The following is a 14,295-nucleotide window of genomic DNA, read 5'->3' as shown; positions in this document are numbered from 1 at the left end:
GTGGGGAGGGAGGGAGTAAAATGAGGAGCTGATACCAAGGGCTCAAGTAGAAAGCAAATGTTTTGAGAATGATGGTGGCAACCAATGTACAAATGTGCTTGGCACAATGGATGGCTGTATGGATTGTGATAAAGAGTTGTATGAGCCCCCAATAAAATGATTTTTTTTTAAATGTGCTGAAAAAACCCGGTTTCTACATGAGTGTATACAGTGACTTCCTAAGAGAACCTCCACTGTGCTGACCTCCAGGACCTCATCAGCAGAGCTGGGGCATTTCTGCCTCTCCTTAAAAAAAAAAGTCTTGGTGGGAGACAGAGACAGAGAGACACAGGCAGAGAGGGATAGAAGAGAAAAAAAGCAAGAATCTTTTTTCATGAATCTTTTTTTACTGTTACCCAATAAACTATGTTTTGCTTGGTGAATCTATGATTATCAGGATGATGTTTGTTTCTTGGTTTTTTTAAATCATTTTATTGGGCAGCTCGTACAACTCTTATCACAATCCATACACCCATCCATTGTTAAGCGCATTTGTACATTTGTTGCCATCACAGGATTGATGTTTTTCTTAGTATCATTTATGTAAAAATCTAAGTAAATTATTTCCATTTTCTTATGTTCTCAAAACTCTAAGAATTGCATTTTAATGTAAAGGAAATTGTTCAGCCACAGACATTTAGAACTGCAAAGGCAATGTTTTTTTCTCCATAAAATGTACTTTGTCTCCAGCTATAAGACAAATGTAAAAGTGATTTTGCTGGGGGGCAGGGAGGGATGTTCTAAACCGATGTGGTAATAATTGTACAATTCTTGATATGACTGAGCAATTGAACTACTGAATTGTATGATATGTAAATGATGTGCCAGTAAAACTATTGGGGGTGGTGGTGGAAGTGATTTTTGCCTAAAGCGTGGTCTACAGAAAGAAGACAAGCCGTTAGGACCCCCTCCCACAGACAGCACCTCTGACCCTCACTGACGAGGCACTCAGTAATTGAGAGGGCACTGCCAGCCTCCCCATGCCGGGCAGTATTTCTGGCTACTTGAAATCTAAAGCAGGCTCTTCCTGCTGTTGTGGTCAGTTTGGGGAAGAGGGCCCCTGCCACTCCTGGGGCACGTGGACACTGCTTGGCTGTGAGGCCAGCCTCCCTCTGACATGGCCAGAACTCGAGCCTGCTCTAGGCTCGCTGTCCAGGGGCAGTGATGGTGACCTAGGAGAGGGGCCAGGAAAATGTTGCCTCTGAATTTGGCTAAGTGAATCCTCTCCACAGGGGAGGTGACCCCACGGTCACTTACTGCTCCCAGGAAGTAAACTTCAGGCCCAAGAGAGCCCTGGCTCCCAGCCCTGACTGGACCCCTGAAGCCCACATTCTGAGTGAACAGGCTCAACGCAGTTCGTCCTGCCTCCCAAAGAGAGCACTCGGCCTAGGCTTTCATATGAGAACGCGGTCTACAGAGGCAAATGGTTGGGAATTATGGAAAACAGAACTTAAATTGTTTCCACATCTGGAAATGAGACCCAGCCGCCAGCCTCAAGCATTCCAGGCATGTCAACGGAGAGAGAAACTGCAAGTCCAGAGAGGTGTTCCTGTGAGCCTGGACCCCCACATTCCACACAAGACCTCCTCTCTGAGGGCTGGATGCATGGGCCACCCTGGGGATGGATAGGTATGGACACAGCGGGACGCCCCTGTGGGCCGATGGGCCTGCTCTGTGCTCTAAAGGGTGGTCTCATTTCTGCCTGGCATCTTGAGAGTTTCTTCCATTTTCTCCAAGAGTCCAGCTGAGATTGTTTTTCTCTACTCCTCTTTATAACCAAACCAAGAACCATCTAACCTCAACCACTCATCTAAGTTCTCAAAAAAAAAAAAAAGAAAAAGAAACCACTTCCCAAGTCCCCAGCTGGTAGGCTTCCGTTCCCATCCAACCACGGCCTCCCTGGCTTTCCCAAGAAAATCAGGTGGCCAGGTGTCGGGATAACGCAAATGTCAGAAGCAGAATTAGCAGGCTGCCAGTTGAAAGGGGTACACATCAAGGGCTCCCCTGGTTCTCTGAACATGCAGCTATTTTGGGCTAGAAATTATAGCTTTCAAAGATGTGGCTGCTTGAAGCAAGGGCTTAATTACTCACACAGTCAAGAATTTGTGGGACTTGCTCTAGGGGCTCCATATTTTATCATCATGATGTCCCTAGCCCTGCCCCCCCAACTCCCTGCTGTCAAGTTAAAGGACAGAGGAGATCTGTCCTATAGGGATGCCAGGGTTGTAAGTTTTAACTGAAGCATCTTTCTCCCTTAGAGTGTCTGGTGGGGTCACACCTTTAACCTTTCAGTAAGCAGCCTGGTGCTTTAACCTCCATGCAACCAGGAAGCCTTATAATCATGATGAATCCAAAACACCAAACTTGTTGTCATGGAATTAATCCAACACACAGGGAAGGTTTACAGTGTTTGAGACTGTACACCTTTAAGGGAGCAGACAGTCTCATTGCTTTCCCAAGGAGTGGCTCTTGGGTTAGAACTGCTGACTCTGCAGTCCAATGCTCGCCTGCCTGCGCCAACAGGCTCCTTTACCATTATGATAAGAGGAGCTGTAAATGCAGAGTGAAAGCTGGGGATGGGGCAGCAGCCACTGAGGTCAGTGCTCCATGCCCCGCAGAGTTCAGCACATGCATTCCTTCGGTGTGGTGCCCTCAAAAAGAGGCCACTGCAGCATCGGTCCGGCACTCTAAAGGCAGAGGGGGCTACTCTCCCCAGTGCTGATTAGCCACAGAAGTAGAGAGTTCTTGTAAGACCACCCAGAGTGTTAGTGTCTGCCCACAGCCATGGCCAGGGCTCCACTGGACCCAGTGCTATGGAGCAGGCAGATGGAAGTAGGCAGCCCGGCACCGGGACTCTCTCGCCCTGCCTGCACAGGCTGCTGCGGGAGGGCCTTGTTCTCCTCGGGCTCCCCGGCTGCACCTGCAGCACCTCCTATCCACCCAGAGCCCTGGCACTGTCCCAGCAGGGTTGCTCCGTGGCTTTCTTTGTCCTATGGCTTTTGTCATGTTCCAGGAGCTGCTGTCACACACTGAGTACCACCAGAATGCAGCTGGCCAGAGCACAGTGTGGGGCCAGCTCTCCCCCTCTGTCCCAAGTGAGGCACTAGGTCAAGCTACAAGCCAGGCAGGAAGCCCCCCAGGGGAGTTCAAGGTTACTGACCATCTATCAGGACCCCTTCCAAGAGCCTGTGCCCTCCTCCAAGGGAGTTCAAGGTTACTGACCACCTATCAGGACCCCCTCCAAGAGCCCGTGACCTCCTCCACTGCCCCAGAACCAAGTATGGGCTCAGCAGCCTGGCACAAAAGAAGCCCTTCAGAGGCCAGCCCCGGGACATGGTACTGTTACTTCCTCATGACTTGTGCCTTGGTACAATTCCTCACTGCTCTGCAGATGTCCACCCCTAATTGACCCAGCAGGTCGCCGTATCTGGGAGGCCCCTAGAACCCTTCCTCACCCCAACTGTATGGGATGGGCCCCAACTACGGCCTAGTCAGTTCCAGCCCACAGTGCCTGCAAGGGGCTGAGGTAGGTACCTGTGCTTAAGCCCCACCCCTGCCCCTGACCACCTGAGGCCATCAACACCACTTGACTCCCTGATGCTGGACACACAATTGAGGGAGGCGGGCTCCTAGCTTCATCGGGTGTTGAGTTGAGCAGAGGGGCGCAGAAGGGAGTTTACCACCATTGTCTCTCTCCTGACAGTATTTTGGCTCCCGAGTCCTGCCTGGCTCAGGGTGGCCCCCGTAGGCGAGACTCCCCTAGGGCCTGTCTCCCTGTGCCTGGAGCTCAGTCAGCCTTGTCCTCCCTCCCACCCCCACAGCACCGCTCCTCCAAATAACCCACTGCCCTGCTCCAGTCACACTCCAGCAGCTACAGTAAGTAGTCACCTAGTTAGCTCATCCTACAGTTCCTTCTGTGTTTCCATCGCGCTCCATTACCTGCAGGCCAGTCACCTGATCTGCTCACACAGGACTGCGCTCCACAGCACTGAGGGGTCCTGTGCTGAAGACCCAGCCCTCCCCCCTCTGTCTCAGGGAGTGTACTAGGTACACCCCAACATGCTGATGGTCCCTTGTCCCCCAGCACTGAGCTACTGAAAAAATGACAACCAAAATCCAAACCCACTGCCACCAAGTGGATTTCAATTCAGAGGGACCCTATAGGGAAGAGGGGGTTTGGAGGTTGTAAATCTTTATAGAAAGAGGGTTTCAGCTTTCTCCCACTGGGTCACCAGAGCAGTGAGGGCACTGCCCTGCCCCCCAGTCTTCGCAGAGCAACTCAGGGTGGTATTTGACATTTGAAAACGACGGTGAAACTCCTCTTGTGTACCCACCCGTGTTGCATCAGCCACTGTTCACATGAAAAAACAGAGACGCAGAGAGGTTAAATAACTTGCTAAGGGTCACCCAGAGATAGCAGGGTTGAGATCTGACCCAAGATGATTTTAATGCAGGTCTCAGAGAACACTGCCAATGCTCTTGGTGAAAGCAGTGCCCAACACCCCACAGGCAACATCCAGACTCAGGCTGGACCCTGCAGGCCGCAGAAACAGGCATCTCCGTAGCCCATGGCACCAGAATGTGAACCCTTGAGTTGAAGGTTTTAGGGACCGAGGCACACTAGGCTCCTGGGACTTGTGCCACCCCAGCCCTGGGGCATAACCTACCCCCACTTCCCACCACAGGCAGCTTCAAAGAGGCTGCATGTGGGAAGGCTTTACAGAAAGGGAGAGGAGAGAGGTTTGAAAGAAAATTGCTAAAAGGAAACACATGTGAAAACGAAAACTCTGGCAAAGTGGGAGGAGGAGGAGGGGCGGGGAGGAACAGCAATGTTCAGGCATTAGAAACCAAGTCAGGAAGCCCTGGGAATACGTCTCCCTCTGCCATCTTGGGGAGGTCACTGACCTCCCCTTTGTCCTTGCTTTCCCTCTACCCCAGTGGAATGTGACCTGTAGTGACCCAGCACGAGGAAGATACAGAACGGTGCCCCTAACGTGATCCTGGTGGCTGTGGAGCCACCAGCCACCTCTGCTAGGGAACAAGGCTGACTCTCCAAGGTCACACAGCTGGTGAGCTGGAAAAGCTAGAGTCTGAGCCTAGCTGTGTCCCCCATTGACATTTGAATGTCCCCTCATATAATCCAGCCAAAGTGTATCTGCCCCCTTTCCTGAAGGAATGTAAGGCCTCCAGAGATTACTGGCTCCTGTGGTGCATTAAACCTGTGAGTTTAAGAGGCATCATTTCTCTTAAGTATCACCAGGAAGAAAAGGCACAGTCAATGAAATAAAACACCGGCAAATGTATAACACTTGTCCATTTGAGCTGGACAAATGGGGGGAGGGAGTGTCCAGGATCGGTGGCTACTGTGGGTGGGAGTTGAGGGGACTGAGGCCTGGTGCTTAGGCTGTGTGCCTGTGGAAGGGCAGTCATCCATGCCACACCAGCATGGCCCGCCCACACGCCTGCTGCAGCAGGAGCCTTCTTTTGCTCCTACCTGATGCAATCCTGCAGGTAATCACACACAAGATGCCAGCCAGAGCTGCCCAGTCAACAAGAGCCCTCATTCCATGGGGAGCCTATCGATTCAAGGTTATGTAAAGCTGTGGATAGAGCCGGCCCAGCCCGGGAGGAGCTGTTATTCTCTGAGCAGCCAAGCTGAACAGGCAGGTAGGCTTGCTTGGTCTTTGGAAACTGACCTGGGCCCAGCACCCAGTGCGGCGGGCTGCAGCGCTCGTCTGGCCCCGCTCCAGATCTCCTGCGGCTGCTGCCAGCCAGAGCAGTGGCCTCCTAATGAGGCAGGCACTGGAGCACTGCTCCAAGCCGGCTTTTCCAGGAGGGGGGCAGGTGAAGGGTGGGCTGTCGGGCAGAGGCCCACACTCCCCATGGCAAACTGGCAGATGCAGCCCCACGCCCAGCCTTCCAGTCTGCAGAGCTGGCTCACACCTCCAAGTGCACTTTGCATTGAATTCACAGATTGCCACGAGGGTGCCAGTCATTTCACTCAAGTGGCCCCTGAGCCTACACCTGCAGAGGCCAAGGTGGTTTATTTAAAAACACAGTACTTGAAGGAACTGGAGGTTTGCTTTTCCTTGAAAAGCCCTAGGGTAACAGTTTTTCCCTGCCACCTTCCTGTCCTGTCCTGTCCTCCTTGCTTGCTCCAGCTAGAAATTTTGGGGAGAGTGGAGGTTATCAGCCACAAGATTCAAAGCAGCAGAAGCTTGAAGGAACTGAAAACTGCAGCTCACTGGGGGTGGGGGTGGGACTGGCACTGTTTGTGGTGCTTCACCTACATTTAAATATCCAATGCACTTGATAACCATAAGAGGCAGATCCTAGCACTACCTTCATTTTATAAAACAAAATCAAACTCACTGCCACCAAGCCAATTCTGACACATAAATAAGGACATCGAGGCAGAGGGGTTAAGTAACTTGCCTTAAAAAACTCCCCCCTAAGCAGGGAGGGAGGGGAAAATGAGGACCTAATGCCAGGGGCTTAAGTGGAGAGGAAATGTTTTGAGAATGATGAGGGCAATGAATGTACAAATGCGCTTTACACAATTGATGTGTGTGTGGATTGTGATAAGAGTTGTATGAGCCCCTAATAAAATGATTTAAAAAAAAAACTCCCCCCTAAACCAAACTCACTGCCATTGAGTCAATTCCAACTAATAGGGACCCTGTAGGACAGGGTGGAACTTCCCCTGGGGGTTTCTGAGACTAGCTCTTTACAGGAGTAGAAAGCAACATCTTTCTCCCTGGGAGCAGCTGGTGGTCTTGAACTGCTGGGCTTGAGGTTAGCAGTCCAACACACAACTACCACACCACTTGCCTAACAGGCCACCAATTTCACACAGCAGAGCCAGCAGTTGAGCCCAGGCAGCCTGCCTCCTGGCCACCACAGGACTGGACAAGACAGAGTACAGTGCCTTACGGAGGCCCTTTCCACACTGGTTTGGTGCTCCCCACTTTGGGAATCTCTGCCCCAACAAACCTCATCTCATGGAGGGAAAAGAGTGAACCTTAATGTAAACAATGGACATCGGTTTGAGGCAATTCGACATAGGGCTCCGAGGGCCATCTTCCCTGTCTCTCCTGGAGCAGCTAGTGGTTTTGACAGGACTTCTGATAATGTAGCACTATTAGTTTGTCAGTGGTAACAAATGTAGCCCACGAATACAAGATGTCAACAATAGGGAAACTGTGCCACAGAATAGATGGTAACTCTGTACTTTCAATTCTCTGTAAACCTAAAATTGCTCTAAGATATTAAAGAAATAAAAATCAGTGCCCATGTTGGGGGGGGGGGCATTTCTCCCAGGATGGCACAGGGCCTGGGAGCGTTTTCCTTCTGTTGCACATAAGGTCGCTCTGCGTCAGAACTGACTCAATTGCACCCCACAACATTTCTCCCAGGAAACCAGTGAGCAGGAAGGAAGAAACTTGCTCCCATCTACGCCCGGATCCAAAGATCAGACTTCTCTGCTCCCTGGGTAGGGCCGAGGCTCTGCAGCCACCTCTGGCCACTTGGCTGGCAAGCAGGTGTCCTGGCTGTGATGTTCAACTTGCAAAGTGCAGAAGGGTGGGGTGACAAAAGACGACTCAGGGTGAGGGCACTCCCACCCATTTGCTCATGACCCATTTCTGCTCAGGGCTTCCTCTTTTTGGCTCTTAAAAGAGAAAGGCTCCCATGAGGCCAGCTACAGATATTAATAAGAACCTCCACAGAGCTTTGTTTTCCTTTGAATCATGTTTACATTGTTGGGAAAGAACCCATTTGTCTGGGGAGATGGAGAAGCAGGCTGAAGCAATTGAAAGCACACCCAATATTCAACAACAAACACGTCTGTTTGTTTTTCTGAAAGGAAGCAGTGGGGTTAGAAACATATCACAAGTTCCAGCCAGCATGCAGGAGTCACCTGGATCCCACAGTTCTGGGCCACAGCCACCTCCTCTACCGTGTGGAGTCAGCTGGCTGCCACTTCCTCCTCCTGGTCTCCCCACACCGAGACCCAGGGAAGCCTGCAGGAAGTGATCTGCCTGCTGAGAGGCAGGTTCTCTGCACTCAAGCTCTAGGGCCTGTGCACTCCTGGGACAATGGACTCAGCTCGGGAAGAACGAGGCTGGCAGGTGTGCTGCGTCCTCTCTGCTACCAACGGAGGCCACGCGGTACTGGCCAGCACCGAGATCCTTTGACCTAATCGTGTGCCAAGGAGGCCCAAATCCTCTCCTTGGGGGTGAGTGCTGTCACCTGTGGCTGGGCACCTGGCATGAAAAATGACTTCTTCAAATGTAACAGCTGACATAGAGGCTGCTCTGGTGAATTATAGGAACTGCCCAGAGCCTATCCATGCCCTCAGGCTCACTCTCTGCAGCCCACCACCCGGTGTGGGACTCACGACACACTGGCTGGAGGTGCTGCCAGGCTCAGAGTGGCTAACCCTTTGGCAGGACTATGCGCTGGCCAGGAGATGTGGCCACAAATTCACACCAGTTGTCACCCACCCTCTGCCCAGATGCCGTGCTCTGCAGCGTAGACACAGAGACACAGCCCCTGGAGTGGCTTTGGCTGTTATTGATTTGTGTGGTGGAAGCAGCTCATCTGTAAGCCCTGCTTCCACATTCCTGTGGGCAGTCTTCTCTGACATCACCTGAGCTGAGTGCAGAGGGGCCCACAGCAGCAATAGTCACAAGCACCACACTCCTCCTCCACAGCATGGATGCAGCCACAGGAAGGGCTTGAAGAGGGAGGGCAGAGCAGTGACGGCCATTGCTGTGAATCTAGCCAGCACCTGACCTGTCCCAGGCCCTGCACTGGGGCTGTGTACATAGAAACGGGGAAGGGTGTGTGCCCTAGAATGCAGTCCCACATCAGGAGAACCCCCACAATGTGCAGTAGGACACAGGTGGACCACTAATCCAGCTGTGAACCCGGCAGCAGGGGACAAGTGAACCCACGTGGCTGCGCAGCCTCTGTCACATGGCCCGTGACGTGAGGCTGTCAACACCCAGTTACTCTCGACTCGGAGGCCTGCACACCTGACAAGGCCAGGGCACGGTGTCCCAGTGCTAATGCCAGGCATCCGACCCACCAGATAGTGAGCCCAGGACCAGGAGACAGAGCACTGGGTCAGAACGCTCTCCCCCTAGGTCTGATGTCTGCTTTCCGGAAGCTGCTCACCAGCTGTTTCACTGAGAGCCTATCTCTTCAGCTAAATACCAAACCAACTCAGACACACTGCTGCCTAGCTGGTTCCGACTCACAGGGTTTCAAGGCTGGAAATGTTTACAGGCATAGATAGCCTTCTCTGTCTCCTGATGAGTGCAGCTCAACCCTTAGCCCCTCTAATACCAGGACACCTAAAACACACAGTGAGGTGACATTCAGAGCAGGATCAGAGGTGGTTGCCAGAAGAGGGGCTGCCAGTCTCATGAAAGGAGGATTTTAGTCACCTGGCAGGGAGGGAAGGTGGAGGAGAGTGGACTGAGGAGCCCCAGGTGACCAGCTACAGAAACAGCTCTAGGCCTGGGGGGCAGCCCCAGTCCTGCCTGGAAGAGAGGTGCTGAGAGACCCCCCCTGGGGCCACTGTGCTTTAGGAAGGGGTGCAAGTAGTCTGAGAGGAGGGAGAGCAGTTGCCTGCACCCAGCCACCAGAAAGCTCTCTAGTCAGGGGGGCCCAAGGCTTAAGACCCTCTGGCCTCCCAAGTTTCTTTCTTCCTCTCATTTTGCTTAACTCCTTTCCAAGGACTGGTCACAGGCAGGCTTTCCTACAGTCAGGCTTCCTTGAGGCAAAGGTCATGCCTCCTAGCCTGCTTACCTGGCCTGGCTAGTCAGGTCCCTCCCCCACAGTCCAGGCTTATCTCTCAGGCTGGCCTTAGTCATACACCAACCCCTCCACCAAAGCAGGACCCCCAAGCTCAAAGCTCTTCTCCTCTGGGTATCAGAGCTGTGGACTCAGCTCAAATCCACAGATCTTCAGAGCCTCCCTCAGCTGCCAGGCCACAGGGGCTGCACAGACTCCACCATTAAATCCCAGGGACCTCAGAGGCGACCTAGATCAAAGAAAGAGGCTCCAGAGCTGGGCAGGGCCAAATTAGACCCAAGTTTTCTGTCTTTGTAAACACCCTGTGGGCAGGGGAGATGTCTTAGTTCACAATATCCTCTGGGCATGTAATCAGCATACTGTAAGGGCTGGCTGAGCCAGGGAAGGCCTGGGCTACCAGGGAGCGAGAGACAGATGCCAGGAGAGACGGAGACAGAGAGAGACACCCTCCACAGAAGTCTGGTAGTGCTCCTTTTCCCCATCCTAGCATGCACACACAGAAACACTAACACCTGGGGAGGGACCTGTGGGGTCTCTGGGGATGCACCAGCCCCACCTACTCTCCAGAAGAGCCAGGTGACTACTACTGCCTCCTCGAGAGAGGTGCACAGAACTCAAGTGGATCACCAGCTATCAGCCCGGGAGTCTGCCACACAGGATGCAAGTTGGTTGGAGGGAGGCAGGGGAGGGGCAGGAATCCAACCCCCTCTCACCCAGCTTTGAAAAACTGGCCTATAAATAAAGTCAGTCAATAAACACCTAAAGGCTTGCCAGCCCCTCAAGGCCAAGTGATGTGTTATTTCCAAACACCTGTGGGTGTGCTGGCCCAGGAACGGGGAAAGTGAGGGATGGAGCTGCGGCCCGGGGTCCTGAGGGCGAAGGGCGGGGAAACTGCGCACACCTAGAGCCTCGACCGATTTCTCCAGGGAAGGTGCAGGGCGCGGTCCTCAAACATCGAACTATGCTTGCCCACCCCCCTTTGAGGCCGGCAGACCCCCACCCCGCCGATGATGAGGGAAGTGTGGTACAGGCTCCGTGCAGTGCCAAGAGCTACGAAAAAACTTAGCCCGCTCACAGCCTCTTTGGGAACCTGGCCGCGTCCAGGGCAGGGCGTGGGGGCAACATTCGCTCATGAGCTGGAGCCCACGAGAGGCGTCCCGGGGCCCGCCAGGCGCCCCTGAAACACTTTCTAAAATTGCACCAGACCATCTTTCTCTGCGTCCCGGGCGAGTCCCGCCCAGCCGCACCTGAGCGCAGGCAGGGGCTGGGCAGATGGCCCGGAGCGGGCGGCCACTTCCCCTTGGTTGGCCCGGCGAGCCCGGTCGCAGGTTACCCGACCTCCCAGGCCAGGGCCGAGAGGGCGCTGCTCCCAGGGCGAAGGAGGGGGGCCCGGGTTGCGAGCGAACTTCTGCGCCCAGGTAACTTCCCGGCCCGGAGCCGCGGACCAAGCCAGGTGTGCGTAGCCGGAGCCCCGCGAGCCGGAGCCCCTCAGCGGTCCTTACCTGGCTCCCGGGGGCCGGCGGGCTGCGCATCCCCTGTCCGGCCGCGGGTCGGGGCGCTGGGGAGAGAGGGGACGCCGTGTGAAGCGGACGAGAGAGGGAGCGAGCAGCCCGGCCGGGAACAATCCCAGCTGCGCGGCGCGCTGCAGCCGCCGCCGCCGCTCGCACAGTTCGCACAAGTTGAAGGAACCCGCCCCACCCCCACCCGCGCCCGTTGCCGGGAGACCCGCGTGGGCCGAAGGGCTCTTTGTATCAAAGCGGCGGTGACATCACGGGGAGCTCGGTATAAAGGGGCGGGGCATAGAGGGGCGGGGCCTTGACCTGGGGGCGGGACCCGAGATGAAGGAAGCAGAGGCTTGGGAACCCGAGCCGTCTGGGAGGCGGGGCCCAGGTAACCCCGCCCGCCGAAGGTAGGGGCGGGAAGGCAGGTGCTGAGGCCGCGTTGACCAATGGCTGCGCGGCCGTGGGGCGGAGCTTAGGCAACCCCGGACCCGCCCCGGGAAGTGAAGCTCGCCTAGGCCCGCTTGAGCCCGCGCTCGCTGCAAAATTAGTGCATCGTGGGTTGTATATAGTCCGAGTTTGTAAGCTCACTATCCTGCCCGCGGCACTGTGCCCAGCCACTGCCAAATTTTTCTCACTGTACGCTGTCACCCGCATTGCAGGGTTCCGGCCAGAGCACCCCGGTTCACATTTGCCAACGCTTTTCTTTCCGATTTCTTCTCACAGCCTATTTTGCTCTTTTTATGCAGTCAAGACGTGTCTTATAATCAATCCAGAAACACAAAACAACTCAGTGGTAACAAAAAGTACGTAAAAGCAGAATCCTAGTAAATGTGCGTGTAATTAAAGTCAAAGGAAGACGTACCTCCCTGAAAACCCTTCCATGATCCCACTGAAAACCAAAATCAAACATAAAAAAACTCACTGCCATGGAGAGGACCCCGACGCACAGTGACCTGCTAGGACAGAACAGAACTGCCAGGGTTCTCCGATGGGGGTGAAGGGGGGGGCGGGATTGAACCGCAGATCTGATGGAAAAACTGGGGGTGGGGGCGGGGACTGAACCGCAGATCTTGTGGTTAGCAGCCAACACACCGCTACACCATCAGGGACCCCACGGAAAGAAGGCACAGTGATATGATGAGGTCAGGCTGCTCTGCCTGCAGGAGGCCCTGGTGGACAGAGGGGGCAGTTGGGAGTCTAGTTGTATGGGATATGGGAGAGGAGGAAGTTGAGAGCAAAGAGCTGGACAGAGGGGGCAGAAGGGGGGTGGGTGCTCTGCCTGCAGGAGGCCCTGGTGGACAGAGGGGGCAGTTGGGAGTCTAGTTGTATGAGATATGGGAGAGGAGGAAGTTGAGAGCAAAGAACTGGATGGAGGGGGCAGAAGGGGGGTGGGTGTGTGTGTGTGTGTGTACATATACACATACATGCGTACCCCCCTCCCCAGCCCCTATGGTAATGAACCAAAACTTCCTGGTCCTTTTGCCAGCCAATGAGGGCACAAGGAAGGAAGGCAACAGTGGAGGCCGGCTGATTCTCCTAGCTGTCTGGCTCAGGTGACCTGAATCCAGCCTTGCTTGTCTTTAAGGCAAAGCAGCTCACAGGGGCTCCTAGGCCTGCTGAGGACGCTCCAAAAGGAACAGCATTCTGGGGAAAAGGGGTGGGGGCTGCCTGAGAGGGGAGCCTGGATGGGTGGGTGAGAGTGGAAAGCTGCTGCTCCTGGCCCTCCCCCTGCTGGTTCCATGCAGTTCTGAGACCTGTGTGAAGGCACAGGCCGCCTCTTGCCCTCCTTGTGTCCACTCACAGTCCTCACGCACCGCCCGCCCCCCTGCCACCCCAGCAGCGGTGGCGTAGCAGATCATAAAGAGTATTGCTTTACAGTCAGCTAGGCCTGCGCTGGAGTCCTCTTTTCCGGCTGTGTGTCCCAGAAGAAGTCACTGAACATTTCTGAGACCCTGTTGCTTCATCTCTTAAGTGAGAATGGCACAGGCCACCTCGGGGGTTGTTACTTGCCTGACGCAGTGAGCAAGCACACCTCATTCTAGGCAGTCGGCCAAATATAGTGACAGAGTCACCCCAGTCACTCTGGACCTGTTCTAACTGCCTTGCCCTGACCCTCGGATCCCTCAGCTCAGAGGCCACCCAACAGGTTTCATGGTTGTGACTCCGTCCAGGAACTCCATCTCAGTGTCCCTCTGTCCTCTCAAGCCCCATGCTGCCCTTACGGACTGCTGGGTTCCAGACAGCAGGTCACACAATAGGACAGCCCAGAACTGGGGAGAGAAACAGAAACAAAGGTGACCTCTGCTTCTCTGGGCCCTGGCTTTCACCCAGCAAAGGTCAGCAGAGGCAGACCTGTCCAACCTGCCCTGCCACACAGGGCAGCCGGACCAGCAGCTTTAGAGTTCTGTGAGCGGGTACAATGCTAGTGGGCACCCTTTACTGTCTCCAAGCTGGGTGGAGTGGGAACCATTTCCAGGTATTTGCCTTTCAAAGCAAAGAGAGAGAGAGGCAGCTTAGAGAAGGCTGCCCAATTCTAGAATACACCAATGAACCCCACTTTCTATCTGCCTAGCATAGGAATAAAATGTTCTCTCTTTCAGTGTATGATTTAAGTGAAATGATAAAACCAAACTCACTGCCAAACAGTCAATTCTGACTCACAGTGACCCTGCAGGACAGAGGGGAACTGTCCCCTGTGGGTTTCCGAGACTATAAATCTTTTTTTTTTTTAATCATTTTATTGGGGGCTCGTACAACTCATCACAATCCATACATACATCAATTGTACACTTGTACATTCATTGCCCTTATCATTCTCAAAATGTTTGCTCTCCACTTAAGGCCCTCATTTTTCCCCTCCCTCCCCACTCCCCTCTCCCTCATGAACCCTTGATAATTTATAAATTATTATGTTGTCATATCTTACACTGTC

At 54.0% G+C, this 14,295-nt stretch overlaps 1 protein-coding gene across 2 annotated transcripts in view; it reads right to left on the bottom strand.

Moving 5' to 3' along the window:
* The window catches only part of RAB11FIP4 (RAB11 family interacting protein 4), a 93,457-nt gene that overhangs the window by 28,883 nt on the left and 50,279 nt on the right, over positions 1-14,295 (bottom strand). The window contains exon 1 of one of the 2 annotated variants that reach the window (XM_045299732.1): positions 11,364-11,385. The exons of the other annotated variant lie outside the window; for it this stretch is intronic. The gene's annotated coding sequence lies outside the window, so the exon portion shown is untranslated. Of the gene's footprint in view, positions 1-11,363; positions 11,386-14,295 lie in introns of those variants that run through there. 2 annotated transcript variants of the gene reach the window in all.

The sequence above is a fragment of the Echinops telfairi genome, unplaced genomic scaffold (assembly GCF_000313985.2).
Source record: "Echinops telfairi isolate 266 unplaced genomic scaffold, ASM31398v2 ScPeMD7_7458;HRSCAF=8496, whole genome shotgun sequence".
Lineage (NCBI taxonomy): Eukaryota > Metazoa > Chordata > Mammalia > Afrosoricida > Tenrecidae > Echinops > Echinops telfairi.
Note: the sequence above shows the minus strand (reverse complement) of the source record. Positions and strands in the feature narration are given on the sequence as shown.